This window comes from Apodemus sylvaticus, chromosome 23, assembly GCF_947179515.1.
Source record: "Apodemus sylvaticus chromosome 23, mApoSyl1.1, whole genome shotgun sequence".
In the NCBI taxonomy this organism is placed as follows: domain Eukaryota; kingdom Metazoa; phylum Chordata; class Mammalia; order Rodentia; family Muridae; genus Apodemus; species Apodemus sylvaticus.
The window spans coordinates 31014604-31036284 of NC_067494.1; positions in this window are offsets into that span (position 1 = coordinate 31014604).

Sequence of the window (21681 nt, forward strand, 5' to 3'; positions counted from 1 at the left end):
GAAAAAATCTATCTATCTATCTATCTATGTATCTACCTACCTACCTATCATCTGTCTATCTCTCTATCTATTATCTATCAATCTATCTATCTCTCTCTCTATCTATCTATTCTGTTTTTATTTTTTATTTTTAAATGGAGTTCAGGCTGACCCCAAACTTGACATATCACCAAAGACAGATCTATACTCCTAATATCCTGTTCCCACCTTCCAAGTGCTAGGATCACAGGTATGTGATCCTCATCACACCATGACTGGCTGCAAGGAAATTGATTTGCTGATCCTTAGTTAGCACATTGCCCATCTACTTTTTTTCCTGAAAACTTTGTGCCCTTAGATGATTAAAACAATGAAGTTGTTTATTTAGTTACTTAAATTATTCAAGTCACTTTTGTCTTTTGAGAAATGTGAGTTTCATTAGGATTTGGAAACAACTTTGAAATTGTTTGTTTTCTTAAGGATGTTTGAAGATGTTCATACTGGGAACCGACCAAAACCAGTGGCAACCCCGCAAGAAATGGCTAACTTAGGATCTTCACTAATGAGGAAGCCATTGGAAGCTTATTTACCCAGTCAACAAATCTTCCTGGGAATGCAGAAGCAGCTTATTGATTCTTACTTGCATCACTGACACACTTGTCTAACCTTTTGACATTACACCACCACACTGTCTTCTACAAAGTACACTCAACTGAGTTGTACAATCAAGTTACCCACTCCATTTTCTGCCACCAAATCTTACAACGTTTTAAGTACATTTATGATTTTGTGTTTGGCTGCATTCATAGTTTTCCTTGGCCACTAGACACATTTACATGATTCTGTCATTAATAAACTACCTCCTTCCTGTCCATCACACTTTTAGTTTCTTCAGGAGCAGATAAAGCTAGCAAAAATTCTCTGCTGTCCTTGAACCTACGTCCTGACGAGGGGGATGGGGAGAGAGAGACACATGAGTTTGGAGATACACTTAGAATGGAGACATATGCCTTGGTGCATGTAAACCTTAAGGCCAGACCCTTTGGCCCCTAGGGAATGCAGAAGTGACCTATTCACTGAAGCTGTCATCTGTTAAGTCTAACCATGCTCTCCCCCTGATCAAAGACATTATGAAACCCTCTAACTTACAAAAAAGTCCCTTATGTCCTACTAAGTATCACACAATAGCTAAGATCAAGTCTTCCAAGTCACAATGGGGAGTTCTGAGTCTTCTAGACCAAGAAATAGTCCTTGGGCTCACAGGAGCTATAGCCCCTAGCTATCTGTGCTAGTAGGAGTTTGTAGTGTGAGCCTGTGATTGGATCCCATGGTGGTAGGCCAAGGGAGGAGCATGAACTTGGACAGGAAGGAAATTCTGTTGATGGATATGGAAGCACTTCTTGCTTTTCAAAGTTCAACACTTGTGAAAAGGTTGTTAGAAGACAGTGCTAATACAATGCTGGGGTAGCTCTTGGCCCATTTGGAAATGCAAATGTTACAATGGGAATGGAAGAAAAACTGGAGCTGCTGTGGTGAAGGTAAGGAAGTCAGAGGCTCACAGAAGTGAGGGCATGAACAGGGATACACACATGGCAGAGCAACCCATTTAGTGAAACACAGAGGAAGGGGCTGGGGGAGGGGTGTGCATGGTCTTGCTTCAGGACTGTAGATTCAGTTCTTGGTGTGAACATCCAAGATGCCTGGTATGAAGAGATTATCAAGCCAGGAAACCTGGCTGGCACTGAGGTCCTACAAGGGACAGGAAATGTGACCTCCCAGAATAGAAGAGTAGTTTATAAGACTATTGCTTGAGCAGGACCGCAAAAATATATTATGGGTGGATGATTTGGAAACAGTGAGTAGTCACTCCAATAAAAATACATGATTCTCCATCTAGGTCCTAGACCTGAGCCAGTCTGACACAGACCCTTTGACTAGAGACAAGAAAAGACAGAATCACAAGAGAGAAGGACCCTACTGCACTGTGGTAAGTCACTGCTGTGAATTTTCCCAGAGCTTTTATAGATGGCTACACAGTGGGAAAAGCAAACACTTAAACATGTCAAGCAATTCTCCACTTCAGCCTCCCAAATAGCCGGTACTACAGGAACACGCCATTGTGCCCAGCCTATTTAGACGTCTTGAGAACTGTTTTATACAGGGTGTAGGCTAACATTTACTACCAATACCCAAACTATTATTAGCACACTATTATTATTAACCTTTATTAGCACAGGGGTATAGAAGTCAGGCCACATGACAGCTTGACCCAGATGCAGCTCAGTCTGTTGAGCTGCTACTGAAAGGTTACTAAATAACAAGGAGGTGTAATAACTCAATCCTCTGTCACCATCTTCCCTGGTATTTGTGACCAACCACAGAAGGTCCACAGGCCCAAGTAATATGGTCTCCCATAAGAAAAACTCTGCTGGTGACTGCTGGTGGCAGGCAGGAGAGAGCCAACACTGAGTTCCATGTTTGGCTTGAAAGCATCTGTCCAGTCCATCGACTTGCTGACAGATTGACCACATCAAACTACTTACGTCTAGGAAGGAAGACCTCATCTTGACTGACAGAAGAATGTGCATTCCAAACCTAAGTTTCTTGCCAAGCCTCAGCCAAACCAGTATGACACCTCCTGTAGAACGGTCCAATTGTCATGGGATTTCAATTACACGAGGACCCCTGCTGTACAGCGAGAGATGCAACAGTAGCTATAAGACCATGGGATTCACTGCTCCTATATACCATCTAGAGCTTTCCAGCTTGATGAATCCTACATATCACTACACTCAGCCTGCTCACCAAGACAGTTACTGACTGAATAATTTGTGAGTAACATACAGTGTAGACACATTGGACAAAATGACATGTCACACCCTAGATAGGAAGGAACAAGATTTCCTAACTATGTGGGCTTTGCTATGTAAAGCTTAAGAATTGTCTGGGGCTATAGCTCAGTTGGTAGAGTGCTAACCTAGCATGCTAAAAGCACTGGGTTTGATCCTCAGAACCACACAAAACTGGGTGTAGTGGTGTGTTCCTTAGATACCAGCACCCGGGAGGTAAAGGCGGGAGGACCAGAAGCTCAATGTCACCCTCAACTTCGTAGCAATTTTGGGGTCACTTTGGGCTACATGAGACCCTTCCCCACAATCACTTAAGAATTATTTCTGGAATATTGGTTAACTGAAATGGTAAACGTAGAAGCCATTGTCAATGGACGACTACTGTAAAAGTGAAAAGGGACAGTACCCCAGTTTCTTACCTTAGCACCACACCGGCAAGATCTTGGTGGTAATGCAGAGGGACTGACATCTCTTAAAGGTCTGTGTGTGTATATGTGTGTGTGTGTGTGTACTCTGTGTGTATGTGCTCTGTGTGTGTCCCATACCAGGTATATGAGCCCGTACACATGGAGACCTGGAGAGCAGAATAACTACTTTCATCCTTTTTTCCTTCAGTCACGTAAAAAACTATTTTTCACATATACCCAAGCTGAAAGTATGCCAAGCCAGTACACAGTTTTCCACAACTCCACCACCACAAATGGGGTGGAAACAGTTAATATTACTGTTTGAAATACAGCGAAGCCAGATTTTCTTGGTTATTTTTGTTAGGGTACGCCAAGAAGACCAAGCAGCTCCCGTGTTAGCCTCTTCCAGAACAATCGGGAGCTATTTGGGTTTTTTGTTTTGGGTGTTTTAAAATCTCAACTGACTCATTTGGCGGGAACAAATGCACCAGTCAGCATGCGGTCTGACCAGGATGATCTATCTATAGGATGGAAAAAACTCCACCACATTTTCAAAGGAGGTATGTTCTGTAGTCACATGTTTTTTGTTTTAATTTCCTCTTATTTTACAAAAAATATGTGTTGAGGGCTGGTGAGATGATTCAGTGGGTAAAGGCACTCTTGCTAGGCAAGCCTGGTGACCTGACCTTTATCCTCAAGAACCCAGGAAAAGGCAGAAGGAGAGAACTGACCTCACAAAGTTGTCCTCTGGCTTCCAACAGTGCCCTGTGCACAGAGTAGACCCGGCTTAGAATAATAATAACTATTATAGTAATAAACATAACTGTTTTTGAAAACTGTAAGAAGATGTATTGACTATTTCCCAGCCATAAAAGCTAAAAAGATTGGCCATGGTGGAGAACCAATCACTACGCACCTGGATAGTTTGCTCCTGAGAAAGAGAAACTCATTTCAAAAAGTGTGCATGAAAGGGGGTTTAGTGTTAGCAGGAGCCTCTTGCAGGGATTGAAATTTGCACATAAGAAATGCAAAGTGAGTGGTCACTAAATGCCTTTCTCTTCTACCTTTCCCTGGCCATGCCAATAGTCTCTCCTCTCTCCCTCAATTCCTCCTTTATCTCTGGCTTTCTCCAACTCTATTGCAGATTATCAGTTTATTCCCGAGTCCTTATCAACCACGAAAGCTGCAGCCGTCCATCCTCTAGCTGAAAGCACCCCCATGGGACACATAGTTCTCTACCTTCTAAGCCAACCCTTTTCTTTCCCGCCGCTGGGGACTGAACCCAAGGCTTGTGCAAGCGTTAGTGCCCTACCACTGGGCCACACACAGGCCCAATCCTCAAGTTGCATTTTGGGGGTTTCTATTTGAGGATTTGTCAGCATTTTGTCTGACCAATGTGATCTCTCCATAAGAGGAGACTCTATGGAGGAGTCCAGGGGGAATTGTACACCTTTGAGATCTCTGGCCTAACAAATCACCCAGCCTGCTAGGCAGCAAGGTCTACAAAGATGCACAGGAGAATGAGGATGTCCTCAAATATATTCACTACATGTGAGCCCCTTAACGAATTCTACCCAGTTCCCTCTGGCAGGTAATGATGTACCTGTACAACCCGGTTCATCTTGTGTGGCGGTTCCCAACAGACAGAGACTAATAATCCGAAGATGTGGGTGTATGATGTTTATTTCTGAAAGAAAAGTGAGGAGAAGATCATTGTCACAGCATTTTTCAAAACATTAGTAGGAGCATCACTTTCTTAAAAACCAGTTATCTATTGATTTAAATTATGTAGCTGGACATGGTGGCTCAGACCTGTAATACTAGTGCTCATGCAACTGAAGCAAAGAGACCGAGGCCAGGTTAGTTTACAGCTTAGAGAGTTCAAGGCTAGCCAGGACTCCACAGTAAAACAGGAAACAGGAGAGGAGGAAAGTGAAGGGGAAAGTGACAGTTAGGGAGGAAAGGGTTTATTGAGCTCATTCTTCCACATCCTGGTTCATCATCAAAGGAAGGAAGAACAGAAACTCGAGCAGGGCAGGAACCTGGAGGCAGAACTGATGCAGAGGCCATGCAGGGGCGCTGCTTACTGATTTGTTCATTACGACTCCCCAGCCTGCTTTCTTCTAGAGCCCAAGACCATCAGCCCAGCCGTAGCATCGCCCACAATCACTAATTAGGAAAAATGTCTTATATTTTCCTTGTCTACCGCTTGATCTTTCAGGGGCACTTTCTTACCTGAGGTTCCCTCCTTTCAGATGGCTTTAACTTGTGTCAAGTTGACATAAACCTATCCAGCAAGGAAAGGAGAGGAGTATCCTGGAGAAGAGAAGGAAAGAGGAGGAGAGGGGAGGAGAGGAGAGGAGGAAAAGGAAGAACCTGTAAGGTGAGAGAGCGGAAAGGCAGACTCTAGGGTTGGGTGTGATTCAAGTGATGGGGAACTTTTGCCTAAGAATTTCGCTTCTTAGAATGCACACAAATAAGTCACACTAACAGGGCATAAAATATTTCCAGGAATACTTTCATTAAAGTCATGTATAACTAGCAAAAGATGACCATTCAGCAGTAGGAATTCCAAGGATAACTTTATATTCTATGTATATGGTTGGTTATCGAGCAACCTCTAAAAATGAATCTTTCAACAACTCCTAACATAACATGAAAGGGAAAAATCAAGTACAAAATGATACCCACATTCCAATTTTATCTTAGAATATTTGCCTAGAAAGCATTTAAATTAGAAGAGAAAAATTACACATTGACCTTTTGACAGTGCTTATTGCTGAATCGTGGCGATACAGGTAACCTTTATTTTCCTCTTGACAGTTAATTTCTCCATTTGGTCAAAGATTCTTATACTTGCTGTTTTAATACTAAAAATACATTCAAAATACTTACTGAATTGAGGCTCTTATTCGAATTCTCTGGTTAAGCGTTTCAGTTTCCTACCTCACAAGCATGGTATAGTGTGGTGAAACTCTGAGGAGAGAAGAGAGATGACTGAACAACCAGAAAACAAGAGTAAAATTAAGATTCATTCATTTTTCAGTTCCCTTCTTGTTGTTGTAGGAAGGGTCTTACAGAAGCCAGTATTTATCTAGAACTGTGTGTCATCTGACTGAAGATTTATTCATTCATCCATCCATCTGCCCACCCACCCACCTACTCACCCACCCACCCACCCACCCATCCACCCATTCACCCCACCCATCCATCTACCCATCCACACAGCCATGCACCCATTCACCCCACCCATCCATCTACTCATCCACCCAGCCATGCACCCATCCACCCTCCCATTCACCCACCCACCCATCCACCCATTCACCCCACCCACCCATCCACCCACCCACCCATACACCCATCCACCCATACACCCATCCATGCACCCATTCACCCACCCACCCATCCGTCCACCCACCCATACACCCATCCATGCACCCATTCACCCCACCCATCCATCCACCCACCCACCCATACACCCATCCATGCACCCATTCACCCCACCCATCCATCCACCCACCCACCCATACACCCATCCATGCACCCATTCACCCACCCACCCATCCGTCCACCCATCCGTCCACCCATTCACCTATGCATCCACCCATGCATCCATCTACCCATCTCTGTGTGTCTGCATGCTTATGTATATAGGGTAGTGCACAGGTAGAGCACATATGGAAGGCAGAGGACAACTTGTAGGACTTAGTTCTTTCCTTCCATCATGTCGGTCCTGGGGAACCAAAGTCAGGTTACCAGGCTTGGTGACAAGCCTTTACCCCCTGAGCCATTGCACTGGCCCGAGCTAGGAAGCTGTTTCCTGCTCATGGACCTGACCCAACACTTGTGACATCACTTGTTCGATGCCTGTTTCTGCCTCTTTTAATGCTGACAGGAACCTGTGAAAAAGATCTCTTCCATCTTTTCTTCTTTTTAAAGGAATGGTTAAATTTATATTATAGTAGCTTGTGACAAGCACAGCAGAGACTAAAAATATGATTCCATTTCAAACCAAATATTGGGTATTTTGGCTGGCTGCGACACATATTTGGCCATCATTTCCTGATTAAAATTCTCTGAGGCTTATTTGTCTGGGTTTTTGGGTTCTTTTAAGCATATCAGCATTCTTTTTACTTCAAGCTATTCTCATCTCTGCATGCAGGAAGTTAAGGCTCATGACTTAAGTCCAGTAAAAATATAATTAGTGAGCAAGTGAAGGTACTGATATAACCCTATCCCAAAGGACCAAAGATCATGGTGCTGAACCCAAATTCAGATATCCACCAGGGCCACTGGTCCAGGTGATGGATTCAGCCTAAGTGGGCTCATATTATACAGGCACAGTCCAGGAAGGTGCAATTAGGAACATTTGGAAATTGGGGTTTTGAGAAACAAAACTTAAGATTTTTTTTTTTTTTGAGACAGGGTCTCATGTATCCCAGACTGGCCTTGAATACCCTCTAGGCATAAATTTTTTGCAACTTACTTTTAATAAGGGTTCAGCCCCTCCTCTAGCCCAACAGAGGTAGTGGAATTTCCAGAGAAAAGTTATTAGGATATGGGGGAAGTGGACTTGTTCAGCAGTAGTTCTATGGGGGTGCACTTGATCTTCTAGGGTAGCAGTTGAGTCCCATAGCAAACACCAAATACGACTTAGCAGCTGCAGACCAGTCCTCTAGGCAGGCAGACACCAGGCAAGAAATGGCAGCTACAGTCCAGTCCTCTCAGCAAACAGACCCCAGGCAGCTGTAGTTCAATCCTGAAGAAACCACTGGGCTCGCCAGCGTGGCCTGAGGTGAGGCTGCAGAAGCAGCTGGCTGCCACAGGAACCCCATGAGCAGTTCTACAGCGAGTCTTTCTCCATGTCAGAGTTACCACAAGGTGAGCTCAACAACACCATGAAAGGTGAACCAATATGTTCCTGTCATTAGTGAAGAATAAATAGCAAGGTGGAGCAAACCAAAGCACAGCTCAGCGCTGTCTCCCACTGGCTGTGTGGTCATAGTTATACTCCCCCAGCACAGGTCCTTCCACATGTTTGCTATATCAAAACGTCCTTTCACCTGTGACTGCTTCAAGAAGACATTCTTTCACGTGTTTGCTCTAGTAATCTTTCACATGTATGCCCGCCCCAGCAAAATATCATTTGACATAACCAACTTTCCAAAAAAACTGGAGGTTTCCACTTCAATACTCTTTGTAGATGAGGACAGCTTTGAACTCCTGATCCTGCGGCCCTCCTTCCCAGGTGCTAAGATTGCCAGGGTGAGCTACCTGGCCTGTTTTGTGTGCAGTACTGGAGTTAGAACCTAGACTTTTGTGGATGTAAGTCTTGCATTCTACCAAAGGAGCTACATCACCAGCCCTAGTAAGATTTAATTAGGGAAGGCTGAAAGAAGCGGAGGAGAAGGGTAATCCTGTAGGAGGACCAGTCGTCTCAATTAATCTGGACCCCCAAGATCTCTCAAACACTGGACCACCAAACAGGCAGCACACACCAGCTGATATGAGGACCCCAACACACATACAGCAGAGGACTGCTGAGTCTGTGTTCATTCAGAGATGATGCACCTAACCCTCAAGAGACTGGAGGCCCCAGGGAGTTTAGAGGTCAGATGGGGTGGGGGGTGGGGACAGCCATGTGGAAGGAGGTATGGGATGTGGGAAAGTCGGAGGGTGGAGGTTGGATGGGGAGGGGGAATAAAAATTTAAATAATTAATTAAAAAAATAAAGAGCAAAACAAAACAAAATGAAGAGTTCTATTCAAGGCAGTCGCCCTTAGACCACATGCTTATTCTGTTGTTTGAGACATATTACTGCACATCAGCGGAGTCCTGGTTCGGGATTCCTCGTACGTATAGTTTGCAAAATGCATCAGAAAACAAATTTCTTCAATTCTGATCACATATGAATGAGATTAAAAAGTCAGATTTCTCAATTTATTTACCAGGCTGGGCTCCAGATGCCTTCTGCATTTTCTACATAGCAGATCTTCTCAGAAAACCAAAGTTTGCCGCCAATAAATCCTTCAAAAACCACATGCCTTAGTCTAAGACAGGAATTCCACTAAGGTCCTTCCAAAAGGGATTAGGATCAAGGCATGGTCATAGGAATAAGCAGTCAGCATTTCTGCCCAAGACCTATGGGTGACACATTTCATCTGTACAATCGTACAGCTTAAAAATAATCCCAGCATTTGGTTGTCAATGAGCCATGATGTCTTCCAAGCTGTTAAGGTGTTAAGGCAGCGTCTTGGGGTCTAGACTTCTCTAGGCCAACCAGAATCTTGAGAGACCACATTTCAGGAGGTGACCTAAAATGCTACAGGAGAAGGATGTTTATCAGCATTTTGAAATCAGAAAGGCTTAAGGCAATGGTTCTCAACTTTCCAAATGCCTTTAATACCTCACACTGTAGTGACTCCCAGCCATAAAACTATTTTGTTACTACTTCCTAACTGTTAATTTTGCTACCCTTATTATTTGCAATGTAAACACCTGATATGCAGAATATTTAATATGCGACTCATGTGAAATGGTTGTCCAACTCCCAAAGGGGTCTCGACCACAGGTTGAGAATCGCTGGTTTAAGTCATGGCTACTGCTGTATACCTGTTATCCCAGCACCTAAGAGGCAGAAACAAGAGGCCTAGGCTCCACCGTGGGTAGTAGGCCAGACTAGGATAATGGGAGAAATGGGACAAAAGGACTACAGGGAAAATACATTTGCATTTAGCAAAATTCTAGTGCCTACACAAACCCTCAGACTCTAGAAGGTAGTTTACATCGGAATCCACAGCTGTTGCTGCCTGCCCACTCCTAGCAGTTGTTATGAAGTAAGAACTGAAGTGAAAGCAATGACAGTTGTGTTTGCTAGCAGCAGCAGCAGCAGCAGCAGCAGCAGCAGCAGCAGCAGCAGCAGCAACCATCTGATACAGGTGCCATACATCTGAATACGAGGTGAAAGTGGTTCAGACAGGCTATTGACAGTCCCTTTGGCTTTTGCAAACCCTGATCACTGGGACACCAGGACTGTGCCACACACAAAAACATGCATTCTGACCAGACTCTTTCAGTGGCAAGCAATTCATCCAAGTTAACTTAAGCAATGGGGTCTTTTTTTTGTGACTGCAAAAGGGGTGCACACCCCGAGTCCCCACCCACAATCGATTCTGGAAGCTCATCTCTCCACCTCCAAATCTAGTCTACATGGTGAAGGTCATCTAACTGTCCTCGTCTGGGAAACGTAATTTTGTTCATGAGATGACAGTTCAATGGACACAGTCTAGAAAGATCCTGACCTTCTGATCCGCCTGTATTTACTTAGTAAACACTGGGATTGCAGATGTGTGCCATTACATCTAGTACTTGTGTACTGGGGATGAAACGCAGGGTTTCATGCATGCTGAGCAAGCAATCTACCAACAAGGCACATCCCCAACCCTCAGCAGATCACATAGTTGCATGAGCAAACTATGAGTAGGATCCAGTGGCTTTCTCGCTTACTCATTCGCCAACATGTAATGCTTGCTGTACACAGGCATTGGCTTTCAAAGTATAAAGATTACAGTTCATTGGCAAAGGTGAATAGAGAAATCTAAACAGGATGTGATCAATGCATTGATGAGAAAGATGGACAGAGAGCTTTGGAAGTCAGAGGAGTTAACATGACTGAGAACTCAGGGTTGAAGTGATGGCTCACCAGTTACAAGTACTCAGCCCTCTTCCAGAGGACCCAAGTTTGGATCCCAGAACCCACACCAGTAACTTATCACTGTCTGAAACTCCAGTTCCAGATCCAACAGCCTCTTCTGGCCCCTGTGAGCTCCGGAATGGACATACATTATACACATGAACTCATGCAGGCACAGAATGCATATATAAATATGAAACAAGTAAATCTTAAACAGCAGTGACTGAGAATTTTCTGAGGTTCTGGCTGCTCCCTTTGCACTAGGCTGAAAAGCCAGATGTGAAATGGATGAGTTGTGCTGAGCCTGGTACATTTTCTTTTCTGGGCTTTCTGAAGACAATCCTCTCTGCTGGAGACTGTTGTGCAATGCTAGACCTTCATGGCTGTTTGACCGCCGAACAAATTCTTCTTGATGGCTTCAGAAGAACTGCTACTGTGGTGAAGGGAAACCAAAGCAGCGCTCGGGAAGCAAGATATTTTGTTTGAACAAACCATAAATCAAATCTGGAAATGGGGGCTTTGGGCCTCCCTGTTCTGAGGCTCTCTTGAGCCTTCAAATTCCACTGCCAAGTCCTTCCTTGCTTCCAGACCTCAGGAACAAGGCTTCAACAGGTCTGCCTATTCCAAACCCACGCCGCTCCTTGTTGCTTTCATCCTGCGGTTTCGCAGTCTGTTTCAAGAATGTAATGCAAAATTATGATTTCATGGAATATTATGCAATTCTAATAGAAGGCCAGTAAAATTATCAATTTTCAACAATTACCACGTTGTGTATGTGACCAGCCAATGACTGCAGTTTGGGTGACTCATTCTGTGGTTGATTTTTTTGTTGTTGTGTGTGTGTGTGTGTGTGTGTGTGTGTGTAATATATATAACATATATATTATGTATAAGATATATAAGATATATTATATATAATATATATATATATATTTGCTGTGTGTTTTTGTATATATGTTTGTGTGTATATGTTTGTGTGTATGTGTGTGTATATGGTATTTTGAAGTGTTCTGTTTTATTTTGTTTTTTTGAGAAAGGCTATTATGATATGTCTCCAACTTACTATGCAACTGAAGAGGATCTTGAGCTTTTGAAATTCCTCCCTTCACCTCCCCAGTGCTAGGATAAGAGGCAAGTGTCATTACGCCTGCTTCACACACTACTGAGGATCAAACCCAAGGCTTTATACATGCAACCGAACTTCTCCAGTCATATTCTACAATTTCAATATTTGTCTCTACTACAAAAAAAATCATGTTGAAATGTAGTTCCTATTGTGGTATGAAGAAGAGTGTCCTTTGGAAGGCCATTGTGTTATGAGGTCTCTGCTCACAGGAGTTAGGATAGTAAATAAACAAATAAGCCAAGGTTGAAAAAAGGTCTCTTACTCTCTCGTTCCTTCTTCACATGGAGTCACTGCATCCCTCCCCTCAGGGGACACAGCATCCTTCCCCTCAGGGGACACAGCATCCTTCCCCTCAGGGGACACAGCATCCCTCCCCTCAGGGGACACAGCATCCCTCCCCTCAGGGGACACAGCATCCCTCCCCTCAGGGGACACAGCATCCCTCCCCTCAGGGGACACAGCATCCTTCCCCTCAGGGGACACAGCATGCATCTTGGAAACAGAGCAAACCTCACCATACACACATCCTGATAAACATTTTAGTCTTGTACCTCCCAGTCCCCAGAGCTATGAGAAGTGGATTTCTGTCTTTTATAAATTACATGGTGTCAAGTATTTTGGTATAGTGGCATAAAATTGGTGAAGACAGCCCACAAAAGTAAAAATAAATGGGATGGTTACAAAGTGAACATGGACTTCTTCATGACATTTGAGAGGTTTTTATTATTTTGGGGGACAGAATGAAAAACGGAGTGATGATTGAGAAATAAGACTCACTATTGCATCTATGACAGCTCTTAAAATGAATGCCCCACCCCAAAGATGACAGTGGCCAGCCTGAGCTACGGCTCTATTTGTAGTTGCCCTATTTTATTATGGAAATTTATCTGGGCTTTTCTTTTCTTTGTATTCTTTTCTTTTCTCCTCTCCTCTCCTCTCCTCTCTTCTTTTTCCATTCCATTCTGTTCTATCCTTTCTATGTTTTATTCTTCTCTCCTATATTACATCCAGTTTGCCCTTCTACCACTCTGTCAGTTCTCTTTACCAACTCCACTCTACCCTGGATCCATTCCTTCTCCCTTAATCTTTAGAAAAGAGCAGGACTCTCAGAGATATCAACCAAACAATAAGTTTGAGTTACAATAAGACTAGGCACACCCTCCTATCAAAACTGTATGAGGCAATCCAGTAGGAGGAAGGGGGCCCCAAGAGCAGGCTAAAGAGTCAGAGACAACCTCTACTCAAACTGTTAGAAGTCCCACAGGAACACTAAGCTACAAAACCAGGACATATATGCGGAGGCCCTACATCAGACCCACACAGGCTCTGTGATTGTCACTTTAGTCTTTGTGATCCTCTGGGAGCCCTGTTTAGTTGAATCTGTGGGCCATGTTCTCATGGCATATCTGGGCTATTTTAACTTTTTTTCTATCTTAGATAACAACCTAAGAAAATGAATGAAGAAAGCTGCACTGAATTTTTAAATACTCAGATAAAATAGCATAATGCAGTGGTTTGAATGGGTTTAGCTACATAGACTTGTGTGTTTGAATGCTTGGCCCCTACAGAGTGGCACTATTATGATATATGACCTTGTTGGAATAGGTATGGTCTTATTGGATGACCTTGTTGGAATAGGTATGGTCTTATTGGATGACCTTGTTGGAATAGGTATGGTCTTATTGGAGGAAGTGAGTCACGGTTGCGGTGGGCTTTGAGGTCTCTTCCTGTGCTCTGCCTCCTCCTGGCTGCTTTCAGATCAAGATGTAGAACTCTTGACTCCTCCAGCATGCCTGCCTTCATGATGCCATACTTCTCACCATGATCATAATGGATTAAACTTCTGAAACTGTAAGCCAGCCCCAATTAAATATTTATTATAAGAGTTGCCTTGGTCATGGTGTCTCTTCACAGCAATAAAACCCAAACTAAGACAGAAGTTGTACCAGGAGTGGAGTATTTATGTGATAGGCCTGACTATGCTTTTGTTTGGAGGAACTTGGATTTTGGAATTTTGGATTAGGCAAAGAGTGGAATGCTTCAAATGGGTCTTGATAGGTTATCCTTGTAGGAACATAGAAGATGTAGTGCTGAGGTTGATTTGAACTGTGGGGCCCTGGCTCAAGAATTTTCAGAGGAGAAGAATCTCAGTATCATTCTTGTGATATTTGGCTGAAGAATGTGGCTGCTTTTTGTCCTTGTCTGAAAAAATCTGCCTGAGGCTAAGGTGAAGTGATTCAGACAAAGGAAGTCTCAAAAAAAAAAGTCTAGTTTAGATTTTGTCCTGTGATTTACTTTTTAATTTATTTTATTTTTACTTAGTCACTATCATGATCACTGCCTACCTCCTGGTCATCCCCTCCCATAGTACTTCCCCCCTTCTCCCTCCCCTTCCCCTTTGAGTGTGTGATCCCCACACCCTGGGCATCTCCCCTGGGGTTCACTCTTATGAAGATCATTTTGATCAAATGTAACAAGCTTAGAAAGAAAAACTACAAAATGTATGGTTCAAATATTAAAGGGGCAGGAAGTGGCATGGAGCTAAATCCTCGGGTCAAGTCCCATCCAGCTAAGCTACTTGCTTATGTTTGCAGTTGATCAAGGAATAATTATTACCATGTTGGGTATAATTATGACCAAGTTATTGTTTTCATTTGGACATAAGGAGATGTGATTGTGTGTCAAACTGACAAGGGATGGACTGTGATGGCCATCCTCAGCTGCTGATTTGACTATATCTGGAATGAACTACAATCCAGAACTTATCCAAGATTCTGAGAAAAGGAATTAGAGAAAAGTTTAGGTCTAGGCATGGTGGTTGAAGCCTTTAATCTCAGGAGGCAGAGACAAGCAGATCTCTGAGTTCAAGGCCAGCCTGGTATAAAGTTCCAGGTAAAGAAAAGCTTAGGTCCAAGTGTGGTAGTACAGACCTTTAAACCCACTTAGGAGATAGAGGCATGCAGATCTCTGAGTGAGACGTAATAGAACAAGGGGCCATGTTCCAGCCCAAGCAAGCAGCAGAACTTGGCGGTTTTGGCCACACAGCTCTGACCTTAGAGTCAAGAATAGAAAAGGTTATTGGATCAATTGATGCTGGTTAGTGGGAGCTAAGAAATTAGCAGTGATTAAGCAGAAACAAACATGTCTGAGGTGAAATCTTCTGGGAAATGTTTTCTGAGAGCACAGAGAAGCTGTGTTACAAAGATAACCAACGTTATATCTCACGCTGCAGCTGTACTTGGTAATGCATAAGAATCACCCAAGTGGTACTGGTTTTGAAGGCATGAAGGGGTTATGAAGAGCAGCTGAGGCTTGGCACTGTGAAAGGCCAGGGAAGGCCGTGGGTGAAGGTCCAGTCTCAGTGGCAGTTGATGGTCCAAGACTTGAAGGGGTCATGCAAACAAGTTGAGGTTTGGCAGCATGAAGAGAGTTCATGAGAGGCTATCAGTGAAGCCTAATTGCAGTGGAAGACCCCGGTGTATTGGAGATGCGTATATCATGGAACAACCACCAAGGACAGCAGCAACAATGGAGTAGATGCAACTAGAGCCTAGTTCGCTACAGAGGGCAGAGCTGGAGAAGTGACCCAAACCCTTTGGAGGAGCCCGGAAGATCATATGTGGATCCCAGACATTGCCTTGGATACTCTAAGATGTAAGAGATGCCAGAACCACGGGATGCCTGATGAGGAAAGCTGCTAACAGGAAGTGAACCAGAGGAAAGCTGCTAACAGGAAGTAGAACCAGAGGAAAGCTGCTAACAGGAAGTGAACCAGAGGAAAGCTGCTAACAGGAAGTAGACCAGAGGAAAGCTGCTAACAGGAAGTAGACCAGAGGAAAGCTGCTAACAGGAAGTAGACCAGAGGAAAGCTGCTAACAGGAAGTAGACCAGAGGAAAGCTGCTAACAGGAAGTAGACCAGGTCTCAGTCAACAAAGCTGAAAAGAGTTGTATATCAGACACGGAGAAGCAAAGTCTGCATTTTGCCCAGCTGGTTTTTGGTCTTGCTTTGGTCCAATATTTTCTCACCATGCTCCCATCTTTATGATTTGGAATGGTAATGTACGTCCTGTGATGTTAGAAGTATGTGATCTCTTTTTTGTTATGTTTATTTTTATAAGGAATTACAGTTAAGAGATTTCATGAATCTCAGAAGAGACTTAGAACTTTGGACTTTAAATAAACATTGTTGAGTCTGTGATAGACTCTAGGGACTTTTGAAGTTGGACTAAATGAATTTTGCATTATGTTATGACTACAAGTCAATGGGAACCAGGGAGTAAAATGTGATGGTTTGATTAGGCTTGGCCCACAATAGACTCAGGTGTCTGGATGTTTGTCCCATGGGAAGTGGTACTATTAGGAGATATGACCTTGTTGGAGTAAGTGTGGTCTTGTTGGAAGAAGTGAGTCACGGTGTAGGTGGGCTTTGAGGTCTCCTCATATGCTCAATTTCCTCCCAGTGCAGAAGAGAGCCTCCTCCTGGCTGCCTTTGGATCAAGATGTAGAACTCTTGGCTCCTCTAGCACCATGTCTGTCTTTATGGTATCATGTTTCCTACCATGATGTTAAAGGACTGAATCTCTGAAACTGTAAGCCAGCCCCAATAAAATATTTGCTTTTATAAGAGTTGCTTTGGTCATGGTGTCTCTTCACAACAATAAAACCCAAACTATGACAGATAGGAACTCATAAAAATGCATTTTTATTTTATTGAAATACAATATTATTTAGAAAACAAAGTATCACATTAGATCAGAGATTCTAAAACTTTTGATATTCTGCTTTGGGATATCCTCATGCTCTGTGTGTGTATGTATGTGTGTGGTGTATTTTATACATATGTTGTATATGTAGTATGCTTTAATTATGAAACTAATGCATGTTTCTAAAAAGAGACTGAAAAATAGTATAAATGATGAAAAGCAATACACATTTTTGTCATTGAAAAAAGAAGTTTTTAGTGCGTGTTCAATCCTAGCACTGCTAAAATGTATCATTATGCTGATAACGTCTACATTTTAGATATAGATGAGGAATCAGATGCAAGGTGGAGAACTAACTTGACCAAAGTCACACCAAGAGTGTAGGATTGGAGAGAGCCCTGGTGATTAACTGCATTGCCTCTGGAAGTTGACAAGGACAAACTAAAGAAAGGGGTGCTAGACTAGGAAGAAGGTCTTCAGCTAGCCGCAATATATAAGATAGACTACTCCAAACCCTCTTCAAGTCAGTAAAGAAACAAAAACAAAATCTCACAGAAAAGTCAACAAATGATATGAGCGGAAATCTCAGAGATGAGTAAACACAAATCACTCGCTCATTATCTGAACAAGTGCTCTGTCTCATTAATGGTAACACCATGCAAGTTTTTAAAAAGCTGGGCCTTTGCAGCATCCCAATGTGTCTGTTGGCTAAAGCAATGGATACATGGGTAGAGACATCCTTGAATAATATGCATGCACATTGTCCATTCTTTTCTTTGCCTCTTCCAGTTTAATAGAGGAGGCTCAGCTGACTTCCAAGACCCTGTTGAGGTTTTGTGTTTTACTGTCTATTGTAACACCAAGTGCAGCCCCCAAGACCTGGAGTCTGCAGGTAGTCCCTGTGACCGTGCCCCCCCCCAAGTTAATTCTGATTGGCAACTAAAGATGCCAACAACCAACAACTGGGCAGAAGACACATAGGCGGAGTTTAGTTTTCATGGGCTTGAGGGGAGAGAAGGACCATGAGGAGAAGCGTGCAGAAGGGAGAAGGGTTAAAAGTCAAGAGAGCATGACCCTGAGCACTGCCCAATAGGATCTAAGAGCAGCCCAGATGAAGCTTACTAAGAACTCACAGTTATCGATGGGAAAATAGATTCTAACAGCATGGAGGGTAGACAGCTGCCCAGCTCTCGTGTCGTCTAAGGCTTATTGTAAATATAAAGGTTGTAAGTGTGTTTTTATTTTTTATCCAAGAACTCAATAACCAAAGGTGGGGTAGAAACCTTGGGCTTGGATTTAAATAATTTCTACAATAGGCCCCGTTCAGATTCAATAATATCCCATCACAACCCTCTGCAACACGACATGAATTCCTTTGTTTCTTTTGAACTTGGAAAGCTATTACTTACACCTCTCCTGTGTCCTAGCCATCTGGTGCTCTCACTGTAGTCCTTTGTGCGCATGCCCCTCAAGGGTGGGAGGGGAGCCTTAGTCCTCTAGAATTCTCTGTAGTGCTAGTGTAACATTTTGTACCTAACAGGAGCCCAATAAATCTTTATGGAGTTGAAGTTAGTAGAAGTGTGGTATGCTGAGCTCCCAGAGAGCAGTCAGAGAAAACACAGGAGCTTTGAGAACAAAGGAAAATGAGAGAGAACAAATGACCAACTTGGGCAGATCAGCAGTTTCTGAAGTGCTCTCTGCAGAGCACAAATCCTATAAAATACTACCTGAAGAAAGGTCCTGGCTCAAGGAATTTTGTAGAGCACCACTTAATATACTCCCACCCACTCAACTCTTCGGGGGATCGTAAGCAGTTGGTGCTCTGGGGAGACTCGTTCCAGCTTGCAAAAGTCAGTTGTTAAAATTTTGAAGAATTTGGTGAGCCAACGGTTACATACGCTCATTATTAAATATTGAATTACATAAACTTGCATTAAGTAAATTCTGTTAAAAACAAAGGCAATGATTATTGAAAACAGCAAATTACTTTACTAAGTTTGCTCTTGTGTGTTGTAGTAGCTCAGAACTGAGGGGGTCCCCAAAAGGCCTGTGCATACAGCTGAAGACGGCTGCAAATATAGTCCAGGACAGAACCAGCAACTGACTTAAAACATCATGGGCATTTCACACAGTGATTCTGGTAACTTGATTTCTTGGTTCTCAATTGTGAACTATGAGGCTGACAGCGTCAAAAGGTTAGACAGGCCTGGTCTCCAGTACAGTGCTCCTTGGGGGTGACATAGAACCCTTAAGAGGCAGAGCCTAGTAAGAGGGTTTAGGTCCTTGAAGACATGTCCTCAAAGACATGGCAGGACCCACTTCCTTCCTCTTCCTCCTCCAACCCCTCCAGATCCTCCTCTTCCTCCAACTCCTCTTCCTCTTCTTAGTCCTAGCCATGAGCTGAATAAGCGTTCTCCCCCATGAGCCCCCAAGAGCAATGAAACTCCTCAACCATGCACTAAGACCTTCAGAACTGTGATTCAAAATGGACTTTCCCTGTGGTTGCGCTTGACAGTGTCCAGCATTTTGTTACAGTAACAGGCAGTTATCATGTGTATGTGCTTGTATTTCACCTATTTGTCATGCCTATGTGGATCTGCTAGATAGCAGCATACTTCTGAGCATCTCTGCCCAGCTTGCAAGCGTGCTGAGGGCTAGAACCATCCACAGTGAGAGTGTTTATTCACAGAGATCAGCTGACACTGCAAAGTAGAGGGGTTTTGTTTTTGGTTTTTGTTGCCCCAGAGAACTGGCCATTTGGCATTTAAAGTTCACCATTGGGAGAAAAAAGCCAATAACCCCACAGCAAACATCCAGTTAACCACCCAAGTCTGTATTGTGAATTTTATCCGGTCACAGAAAACATTTTAAAGATAGAGTCTCTATATGCAGCTCAGGGTGGCCTCAAATTCATAGCTCTTCTGTCCCTGCCTTTGGAACTCTGATGAAATTATTTTAGTGACTAATATCTACCTCCATCTTGAAATTTAAACATTTGGAAAAACTGTGAAATTGCTAAGTGTTTTCCTGGTTCTTTTGGTTCGGGGTGGGGGATGAGTCTGTGCATGTGTGTGTGTGTGTGTTGCATATGTGTTTGCATGTTCTTGTGTATAGTGTGCACATGTGTGTGCACGAGAGTGCACATCCACATGTGTGTGGTTGGAGGTTGGAGGCTAATAACTGGAGTCTTCCTTAGTGACTCTTACTCATGACACAGGGCCTCTCACCTGAACACAGAGTTCAGTGATAGGCCCGTCAGGTTAGTCAGTTCGCTCTGGCAATGCTCCGTGTCTGCCTTCCCGGCACTAGAATCACAGCTGAGCTGCCATGCACGCCTGACATTTATGTGAGTTCTGAGAATCCAGACTCCAGTCCTCACGCTGCCTCTGTGACCGTGGCTCCCTCCGGGTTCTCAGGAGTAAGTGGGGAATCGCCATAGAGAAAGACGCTCACATGTCTCACTCTTAGCTTTTCAAGTTACTGGGGATAAAAGGGTAATCAGCCTTTCCATTAACACCGCAATTCTCAACCTGTGGGTCATGACCCCTTGCAGGGGAAGGTTGGGCACCCCTTTCATAGGGGTCAGCTAAGACCATTGGAAGTATCAGATATTTACATTATGCTTTACAATATAGCAATATTATAGTTATGAAGTAGCAATAAAATAATTTTATGGTGGGGGGGTCACCACAACATGAGGAACTGTATAAAAACGTCACAGCATTAGGAAGGTTGAGAACCACTGCTTAAACAAAAACCTTTTCTTTTGATATTCTATTTATTTCTATTTTATATGTATGCATGTTTAGCCTAAATGTACCATGTACATGCAGTGCCCATAAGGCCCAGCAGAGGGCATCAGATCCCCCTGGGACTGGGGTTACAGATGGTTGTAAGCTACCACGTGGGTGCTGGAAATTGAATCAGGGGTCCTTTGGAAGAGCTGTATGCTTGACCGCTGAGCTGTCTCTCCAGTCCCTGGCTTTCCTTTTGGACATGGTTAAAATAACTGAAAAGGACTTCTACTTTCTGACATGTTTGTGATTCCTCTGTTCCACACAACAGTGCTAAAGGCAGCCCATCGCTAAGGAAGAGTCTACTTAAGGTTCATCACCAGGGAAGAAAGTCCATGCCTCACAGTCTCATTCTTGACACTTGTACAGTGGGGTCTTCTACAGCGTCTTTGAGAGAGCTAAGTTTATACATGAAGAATGATTGGCCCAGCTGTGCAATTGTTACATAGGAAAGACCTTACATGGGTGTTTCTCTCTGAACACAATGTGACAAACATGGCTCATAAAAAAATCCTTAGCCGAGCCTGCCAAAGCTCTGAAGTCATCTCTCAAGGGCCTAAGGCAATAATGGCTAAAGCTCAGTGACAACTCCAAAGTAACCTAACTGTGCTGCCTAGCAACAGGTCAAAGGTGATCGCTAAGATACCTCCCAGCTCCGTGGCTAAGTGCATGGGAAACTACAGCCATGTTTCCAAAGGAAACCAAAGCCAACCGTCTGCAGACTGTTGTAGGTGTGAGGGGGCCGGGTGGTCCATGGACAGACGGAATCTGTGGTAGGGCATTTTCAAGAAGAGTCTCTTATCACTGCAAGGAGTCGGTTCAGAGTCCACAGGCAGTCTGACTTAAGCCACAAAAGAAAGTGATTTTTATCTCTCAGATCCCTTTTGGAATAATATCTTTATAAACTTGGACATTCTCAGTTTTGCTAAATGTTACCCTCCTTAGTAGGTCACAAGGAAGGAGGGAACTGGAGGCAGGGAGAGAGGGGAGGGGAGGAAGAGAAGAGGCAGAGAAAGGAGGGAAGAGGGGGGAGATAGAAAGGGGGGGAAGGAGAAAAGGAGAGGGAGGGGAGAGACAGGATAAGTGAAGCTCTCTCTTCCCTTCTCTCCCTCTCTTACTCTCCCCCCAC